Source organism: Suncus etruscus, chromosome 8 (genome assembly GCF_024139225.1).
Source record: "Suncus etruscus isolate mSunEtr1 chromosome 8, mSunEtr1.pri.cur, whole genome shotgun sequence".
In the NCBI taxonomy this organism is placed as follows: domain Eukaryota; kingdom Metazoa; phylum Chordata; class Mammalia; order Eulipotyphla; family Soricidae; genus Suncus; species Suncus etruscus.
In genome coordinates, this window is record NC_064855.1 from 87,120,864 (window position 1) to 87,131,082 (window position 10,219).

Here is a 10,219-nt window from a genome sequence, read left to right on the forward strand (position 1 = left end):
ATATCAAGAAATATGACCAAAATATAAATAAATATCTTCTCCGATCAAAACTATAGAGAGGGTTAAAAACTAAAACTTTCTAATAAATGATTGTTATGAGTTTACCAAATTAGTACATTGCCATAACTCTTAACTTAAGAATTAAAATATAGTTTTGTCAAATTTAGAAACAGAAGCATCCTTCCTGCTTTAAAATCATGCCTGTGTGTGAGAAGAAGAAAGCAGATGGTGTAACAGAGGGAGGAGATGGCTCACATATATTATCAAGTGCACAGCACATAAATCAATACTTTAAAAAATCTAAGCTTAACTTAAGAATGACTTCATCAGATGCAGTGAAAATTATGTCATTTCAACATAAAATATGATGAAACAATAATCTTGTTCATTTGTATAAACAATGATAATGATAGACAAATTTTGACATATACTACCTACATAGTTAATATTGTTAGAAATTAATACTATTCTGATTTAAAACAATATTTATTTACACCAGTTAATCTTCATTTTGAGTGCTGAACAGTCTTTCCTGAACATATTAGAAAAAGAATGTCTATCTTTGCTGAATTTCTCCCATGCCTGACATTATAACATCTTGCCACTAGAGCTCATTGTTGCTCTTTCTATTGCTTCACATTATTTCTGTCTCTATACCAAAAATTATACTCTGATAAAATGTCCACATTCTGAGAATCTTAGACAATGCATCACCTTTCTGAAGACTGTTAGAAAAAAAGAAAAACTAGCTTGTTAGTCCAAAATTTTATTTAATACTGTATTATACAACAAATTAAATTGTCTGTAAATATTGAATTGTTTGCAGATATTTAAATTAAATATTTAAGAGAAATAATTTCTAGTATACCACCATGTACAATTTAGATTGCTTCAATGTAATTGCTATTTTATAAAAATAAATTATTTAAATACTACTTATGAGTAATTTCAATATCTTATTTATATAAGCATTACCTAGCTAAGTCACTCATAAAGATATTTTAAGTTATTTATCTTATAATAGAAGAAATTAGGGTTTCTTTTTTTCATCATAGATATTGTCATTCTCAAATTGTTTTGGAAGGAAAATACTGTAAATTACACGAGGAAATAGTTTGTAAAGAGGTAATTTTACACTTCTTATTTTAAACTTGAATCTTTTGTTTTGTTTTGTTTGTTTTATTTTTGGGCCATACTTGGTGACGCTTTGGGGGTTCTCCTGGCTATGTGCTCAGAAATTGCTCCTGTTTTGGGGGACCCTGGTCTGTGCTAGGCTAGCGCGCACAAGGCAGATACCTAAGGCTTGCTCTATCGCTCCGGCCCTAAACTTGAATTCTTATACATGTCAAATCAGAGCATGCTCTTACTGCTCTCTTTATAAATTTGAAACTACTTTTATCTTAACACCAATATTCCATAACACGGGAAATGACCTCTATATTGTTATTCAAAACTCATATTGTACACATATTTCTGGATTTAGTTAGAAAACAGAAGACCCAAAAATGTCAAGAATAGTTTTTACTAACAAATTACTATTAAATTATAATATTCACACTAACTTGTAAGACTTTATGGGGGTCGGAGCAGAGTACAGCTTTTTGGGCACTAAATGGGTTCAACTCTTAGCATCACATATCGACTCCAGAACCCAGCAGGAGTGCAAAGTAAAAAATTAAGACCCGAGTACCAAGGGTAAAGTCCCAAAACAACAAGTACAAAACTACATGCAACAAAAACTGTTGACAATCTTATGAATATTCCAGGTTTAGAATCAGAATAATTCGTACAGTTGCACTACATATAGAGCAATATCCTTGCACAGGATTGATCTGGGTTCAATTTCTGACATCACATATAGTCCTCTGAGTTCCTCATGTGTGAGCCTGGGTTGAGAGCCAGGAAATAGTCCTGAGCACTGTCCTGTGCCCCCCAACAAAACAAAACTATAACACCCACTTTATATCTTTCAATGGGCGCTGTAGCTCATGGTTTGTAAAGACTCCAATTTAAATAGCTATAACCAGTTGCAAGATGAGTTTCAGATCCATTCATAACTTCACTTTCTCAATAACAATTTTAATTACAGGTATAACAGAAATGTGTGCATTACACATTTCTACACATAGGCACACACTTAAAACTTTTCCCATAATATGCTTATGAATGCAGATTCTATAGAAGTAAAGGAATCAATTGTGGTTTTTGTTATGCTTTAGTATGAACACAAATTCTAGGCTTCAAGCTACTCAATCTAATTGAGATTCTGCTTTAATTGAGAATCAAAGCAAAAGCTTCTCTTTCTCTATTGTCTGCCTGCTTTAATAATACAAATTTAAGTATCTTTCTTATTACTTTACAACTTCATGGATATGTAATAATAGACAATGAAATAATTTATTTTTTTAAAATGCATGACTACAATAATGGTAAATATAAGAGTTTAAGTTCACATTTCATAACCTATGTGGGCAACTTTCCTATTTTTTGCCTAGATAATTTTATATGCTGAGAGAGTTCCCAAGATACAAGCAGGGTAAGGAATAGGAGAAAGAAGATGGACAATGTAATTTGAATGAGAAAGATGTACAGTGATACTTTTCTTTTCAAATTACCTGACAATTCAAGAGACATGGGTTATATATTAAGGAAAGAATGTAGTCCGAGACAGCATATTCCTGCCTGCCTGAAACTGTCTTAGATAAATGGACAGCTTTCTATACTGTGGAAGTTAGATATTATATTCAAGATAAAGGATTTGACTGACAGATCAGTATCTGACAAATACCTGCCATATCAATATCTTCATGCAAATAAGGACAACCATTCTAAAGTCATTAGTTGAGCTTGTGGTTGAGGGTGGGCTTGTATAACTAAAACCAGAAACGCTAAAGGCTTAACATTTCTAGACCCCCCAAAAAAAAACTTAAATCAAAGTTTTGGTCAAATTATATTAAATGAAACAACTATGAATAAAAATTGGTAAAATACATCTTTCATGTACATTATTTTATAAAACAAATATATTCTAAACATTTGTTTTCTCACTTGGAAATGAATAGTATAATAGTGACTATAATTATCTGATTACTTTTAAAACTGATTGTCAAATATATTTGAGTTTTATTATGGATATCTGATAGTTCAATGACTTTTGTTTTCTTTATGATTTTTGCCTTGCAAATTTTTATTTTTTGCCTTTTAGGCCACATCCAGTGAAACTCAGTTGATACTCCTGGCTATGGGCTTAGAAATTGCTCCTGGTTAGGTGCCATATGGGATGCCAGAGATCAAACCAAGGTCCGTCCTAGGTTAACATGTGCAAGGCGAATGCCCTACCGCTTGTACCACCGCTCTGGCCCCTTGACTTTTGCATTTTTATCTTAGAAAATTTTAATAAAAATGTTTATCATTTTTACAAAAAGTAGTAATGGCTATTCTAAATATAATTAACAGTTATGTTTTGCTATACTAAATTTGCTATTCTCACCTCCTACTACTGCCTCTATATTTCAGCCAACATTTCGAAGATTTCAAAATCCAATTTTTTGATAGTATTATTACATTTATTCACAGTATAAAGTGTGTATAAAGCATAAAGTAAAATGTCACTAAAATCAATACAGTCTGTGTAGCATCAATATTTTTTTAGGAGACCATGACTTCATTTTAGTCCTAGGTCAAAACATGGAGCTTAGAAACAAGAAATTGCTAGTCTCATTAGAATATCTTTTTTATAAAGGGAAATGATGCCTATTTAAATACAGTGTACACATTTATGCAAGCAGCCATTAACCTTTAAACTGAAAGCAGCTCCTCCTGAGTACAATCATTTACTTGATGATATCAACTTAACATCAACTGAACTGTTATCATTTTTTCAGACTTGGTGGAAAGATTCACACATAAATGTACTTACTTGGGTTTTATAACTTTTGATGTGTTGCCTGCAAATAGTTTCCTATGGCTTCAGATAAGAAAACTATATCTTCTTAAATAGCAAAACTAAATTTGATATTTTATTTTCTTGTACAGAAGATAGTTTTTTACTCAATAGTAGCATAGAATTCTTTTAAAATTCCTGCAATGGCTGCACTTATTAGAAAAATTGAGAGGTTTGAAGTAATATTTTATTATGATTATTATTGCTTATAAATATTTTTCTTAGGCGACATCAGCTGTATTTAAGATATAGTATCAGAAATTACTACTTTCAGAGTTTGAAAAAAAATATGGTCAGTCCATAACAAGGTCCTTACTTCTTTTTATCTCTTCAGAGCACTGAATTATTACAAATGTAAACATGCTTAGTGCTATTATGTTTATATGAGTGTACTTAAAGAAAAGTTATGAAACTTATAATAATACTTATATAAGCATAGAGAATATTCACTGGCCAGAAAATGAAATATCAAATTTATTCCATTCCCATAGTTTAAAGCAAATATTCTTATATAGATTACATTTTCTTTTCCTTTTTTTTTTTTTTTTTTTTTTTGGTTTTTGGTTTTTGGTCACAACTGGCAATGCTCAGGGTTTACTCCTGACTGCACTCAAAAATTGCTCCTTGCAGGCTCAGTGGACCATATGAGATGCCAGGATTCAAATCACCATCCTTCTGCATGCATGGCAAACACCCTACCTCCATGCTATCTCTCTGGCCCTTATTTTCCTGTGTTTATTTAGTCAATTGTTTTTTATCTTTTTTTTTGTAAAGAAAACTTTGACAAATTCTTATGCTACCACAAGTTATATTTTACAGGATAAAATTACCAAACAAAATAAAGAAAACTTAGTATTCAAAGTATAGCTTTTGAATAATATACTCAGGATATCACATACTTACTACATAAACGGTTTTTAAAAATACTTATAGATTATTTCATTATTTTCTTGTAATTTTCTCCTTAAGAAAATACATTGCTTTTAAAATTTATCCTGAGTGACTCATAAATTTACTTCAAAATCAATTTTTTTACAGAGTATTTTAAATTTGTTTATTCTCTCTGTTCCCCTAGTTCTTTATGCGGGATCATTTTCTGTTCTCGATTTTACTGCAACAACTTCTAAATGTGAGCAAATATGTTACCAGCGTATATAACATGATGGTTAGTAAAGCTTGTGAAAGTCTGTTTAACACCATTAATTATCAGAAAAATGCAATAAATACAGTGATATAGAACTAAAAAATATATATCAAAACAACTACATTCAACTTTGAATATAACGTATAATGAGGAGTATTTAGAACCACAGGTTTGCTGAAAGATATGTAAAGTGAAACGACTAGATTTGGAATCGTGTTTTTATTAACAATGAATTAAAACCTGCAATTATTATAGCAACCAACAATTATACTCACAGGTATTTATTTCAAAGAAATAAAGACTTTCATTTTTATAAAACCCTGTACATGAGGACTTAGAACAGCTTTACTAATCATAGCTCCAAACTGAAAACAATTCAGACTAATTTCAGTATCGGGATGATAATCAAACTGTAGAACAACCATATTATTTAATACTGCCTGACAGTCCAAAGGGAAGGAACTATTTATAAAGGTAAGAGCATGGATAATTATCTAGAGTTTTGTCTACTGGAGAAATTCCAACCTCTAAAGGTAACATAATGTCTGAAGGCTTTTAAACAACACTGTTAAAATGATAATATAGAAAGAATTAATAAATCAGTGGTTGTCAGATGTTAAGGTTGGCAGGAGAAGACAAGAACAGTTTGATGTCAAAGAAAAGGGAAATACAAGAGGTCATTGTGATGATGAAACTAGTTTATATATTAAGTGTGAGATGGACCAGATGAAACTTCATGTAATAAAATTGCATGGAATAAATTATCACAAAGAAATCCAAATAGAGCAGAGAAAATGTGGATAATATTTTATAAAAGAGGAAGACTGTCACAGTAGAAAAAAAGGAATGACTGTTTTCCAAATCATAAAAGTGTGAGTACTCAAGCAGTTAATGGGAAAGTTGTCTAAGCAATTGTATTCTGTGTTCACAAGTAGGCAGAAAACATATTTAGGCTTTTGCTCATCTACAAGATTAGTTATAAGTAATTTTATTATATCATATAATTCTGATTTATAGGTCTTTGAGAAGATATTTCTGAATTGTAATGAAAAATATTACACAAAGCAGCACAGAAAGAATTTACAATCATAATTTGTACAGCTTAAATACTCAATGGAATGAGTCAGAAGTCAACAGTGAAGAGAAAACAAATTTAAAGTTTAGTCAAACCCTAGAGAAATCTTCAATATTACTTCATCACTTGGGTTCATTACCCAGACAGTTGCAAGTTTATCTTTTCTTCTCCTATATCTTGGTTAATTTTTGAATAAATATATATTACAAAGTTTTCCTAAATCTATTGTTTTTGCCAACATTTTTTGAATTACCTCCTATAAAAATGGTAAATATATTATCAACGTATTTTGTAATTGTGTGTTTTTATTTTTATTTTATTTTCATAATGTTCTGATTGACTTCAAGTTATTTAAAGAAAAGCACTGTTTCCGTTACTAATGTACTCTTAGAATATAGACATTATATGACTCATTATTTGATAATTTATCAAATATTAGAGGCAGAGGGATCATACTGTGGGTAAAGACTTAGCCTCAATAAACCCAGGTTGAATCTGCACCACTATTTATGTTCCCATAAGTCCCAACAAAACAGAAGTGACACTAGATCATTGAGTCAAAAGTCTTTAGTGCCATCAGGTGTGATCCAACATCTAAAATGTATCATAAACGGTATAACCCTTTCTTTATGTCATTTATTTCCCACACCTAGGACTCTTTTTCTAGTACTTCACATGTCAAAATAAAATTTGTATCACTCATCTATGGGTTTTAAGAAAATGAAAGACATTCTTGTTAGAGAAATAACTACATTTTGAACTGTCCTAATAATGAGAATGTATGAGGGAAATGGAAAGCCTGTCTAGAGTACAGGCGGGGGTCCGGTGGGGAGGAGGGAGATTTGGGACATTGGTGATGGTAATGTTGCACTGGTGATGGGTGGTGTTCTTTACATGACTGAAACCCAAACACAATCATGTATGTAATCAAGGTGTTTAAATAAAATATAAAAAAAAATTTGTATTGCTATATAGTTACTTGTTTACTTGAATGCTAAAATATATTGCATATATACTCCATTCATGTTATTCACCATCTAACATAAACTTCTTTACATCAGAATCTTGAGTTTAGTAAGACTTATATATATACATATGTATGCATTTATACATACAATTATCAAATTCACTCTCCCTAACCTTAGAAAAACTCAAGAAAATTAAAATTTACATAAATTAGACATAGAAAATTATAGAACTAAGAAACTAAAAATACTGAAAATCATAAATTGATATTCTAGATTAGAAACAGGAATAAAATATGAATTCATACTTTACTAATTACTCACCATTGTTTACCATAGAACTTAAACACAAATGGTAAGATTTAGTATATTTTAGTTTATTTTTTAACAATGTCAATTGTCCTAACTTGGTTATAAAAAGCCTCCATTTTCTAGAATAAAGCAAAAACATTGAAAGGTCAAGAATCAACCATGGAACTTTGTGTTTCAGCAGCTGCTTTCCATATATTAAATCCTGGGTTCAACCCTCAGAATTATCTTTCAAATATTTTATTTGCAGCATGTAAATTACAAATAGAATACCATGTTTTCAATAACAGATTAACTATACTTGTTGCTGTAAATTAATATTGCCTTTAAATAATGAAATGTGGCTAAATTGTGCAGATGTAAATTCACACTATGTCAATTCAGTGGCTCAATTACAAACCCAAATAAACTCTGTATCTTAGATTTTGTATGGATTATTTAACTAATTAAATTAACTTACACAGAAATAAATCTATATATACAAAACACACATATAAGTATGTGAGAAATTCATTTAAAAATTCTTGCTGTTTCACAAATATTTTTTCTTGTATAACTAAACTAACTAATTTTAAAACAACATATAGATTTCTTGGGAAATGCTTATTATTGTAGTACTCTTTTTTTGATTTTATACCATTGCCATAAAATTATGGTATCAATTGTTCTGTCTTAACAACTGGATCAACATATTCTTGAAAGCATTGATTGCACTTTTAAATTATCTTATTTTTAAATTAAGGTTATCAGTATACCTCTTGTTCATGTTTTCATGTATCATGTTGTTGAAAGAGAAAATAAGCAGAATTATTATTAAACTGTGTTGTTTCTACATAACAGTTGATTTGGATAAGAATTACAGATATTTTAAAACAAGAGCTCTGAAGGTACAATAAAAAATATTAGAAAAAGAATCCAAAATTAAAATAGGTAAATTTTATTTCAAGAGTGCTCTTCCTTTAATGAGGGATGTCACTTGCTTAATTAATTAATTGCTTAATTAATACTGTCTGGTCCCTAATTTCTTCATTTTTAAATTATAGCTAATATGAGTATGTTTTCTTTACAACACTCTTGAATGTGGAAAAATTTCAACACTTAAGACTTTTTATTGTATGTTCATACAATGGTGCTATGATTCTGGCAACTTTGTTTACTAAATTTATGTCTCTTAAATTAATTATTTTCAGAATTTAAATAGATGATGTTAGTAGATCTTCTTTGTATCTGTTAATTAGCATATAATTACTACCTAGAATTTTATAAAAGTAGTGTACGTATATGGGAAGTTAGTCACAGATTTAACAGAAAATCAGTATTTATTTATGTCCATAGATGGCAGCAATGTACCAAATCTTACATGACATTATAGTTATCCCTGTGAAAAAGTTATCTGTATACTAAATATCATGTTCTCTTAATAGTACATGAAAATTATTTAAGAGGAACTATAGCATCAATAGAAAATGAACAAAAATATAAAAAGAAATCTTCATAGTCATTCTTGGTCCTTTTATTCAAGTGATCTAAAGAGTTTCTTCAATTTGCCCAGCATGGGAGGTTTTGTCATTTTAACTGAATGTCACAATAGATATCGATAAAAATAAAACTCTTTTAAGATAATAGCAACTGAAAACAATGGCAATAAAATGCCTGTCTTTCAGTAGTGGCTATTAAAAATAGATTAATGCATGCATGCAACTCTCCTTTATTTGTTAAAAAAATTAAAATGACTGGAAAGAGCTTACATAAAAAAACAACCTTTTATAAGGAAAGAATGGAGGAAAGTAAAGAAAGATGATTTCCAGATTTAGACACTGAAGACAATGCAAACCAAGAGAAATGAGCCCATGGGAGACAAGAAGAGCTACAAGATGAGATTGAACTGGAAAGAAATATAATAAATCTAAACAATGCCTCAGACTGCCTATCAGCTCAAAGCATATTTTTGGTCAGCTATTGAATTTTCTTTCTATAAAATTTCATATCATATGTTGAATCACATTGGCTCATTTTTCAACTAAGTTAAAGGTTAGCATGAAGTTATGAATGCTTTGGAAAATCTCAACATATGATGAGATTATAAATGTTTGGGAGAAAATATTTATTTTTGATCTTAATAAATAAAAAGTAGTAATTTATGTTAATTTAAAATATGAAAATAATCTCATTGTGTAAAATCATTACACTTAATCTTTAATTAGATGACTTTGAGTGAAAATTGTACTTAAAGAAGAAAACACGTATAACACAGTTGTGCTTGTGTGTGAGGACAGAGGTGGGGCATTGTGGGGAGAGGAAAAAGAGAATAGTTAAGGAAGGGAGAAAACTAAGATTGCCCAATATAATGCTAAATCTGGATAAAACTGATACAGGAGAAATAACAAAGTTACAGCACCTCACAAGGTTCAAAGCAAAATTTCACAACAACTTACAGATGTGAGTTTAATTTATATCAAGGGGAAGTCTTTTAATGCTAGCTTATTTAGCTTTTTGACTAAAACATTCTAAGTCTTGTAAATGTTTCAGGGCCTACTATCTAATTATATTGGATATCCTGATTGTCTCCTCAATAAAATTTCCCTTATTATTTGATGGCTGGACTTGGAATTTTGAAGACTAGGTTCTGCTCTGTTGAAAATAAAGTAATATGTTTCTTTATTTTAGCCATAATTCCTAATTTAGACACTTATTTTTCATCTTATCATTTTACAAACTAGCACCATAATGCACTTTCCTAAAAGAATGTGTTCTTACCAATTCAGCAGTACAGATAGAAACTT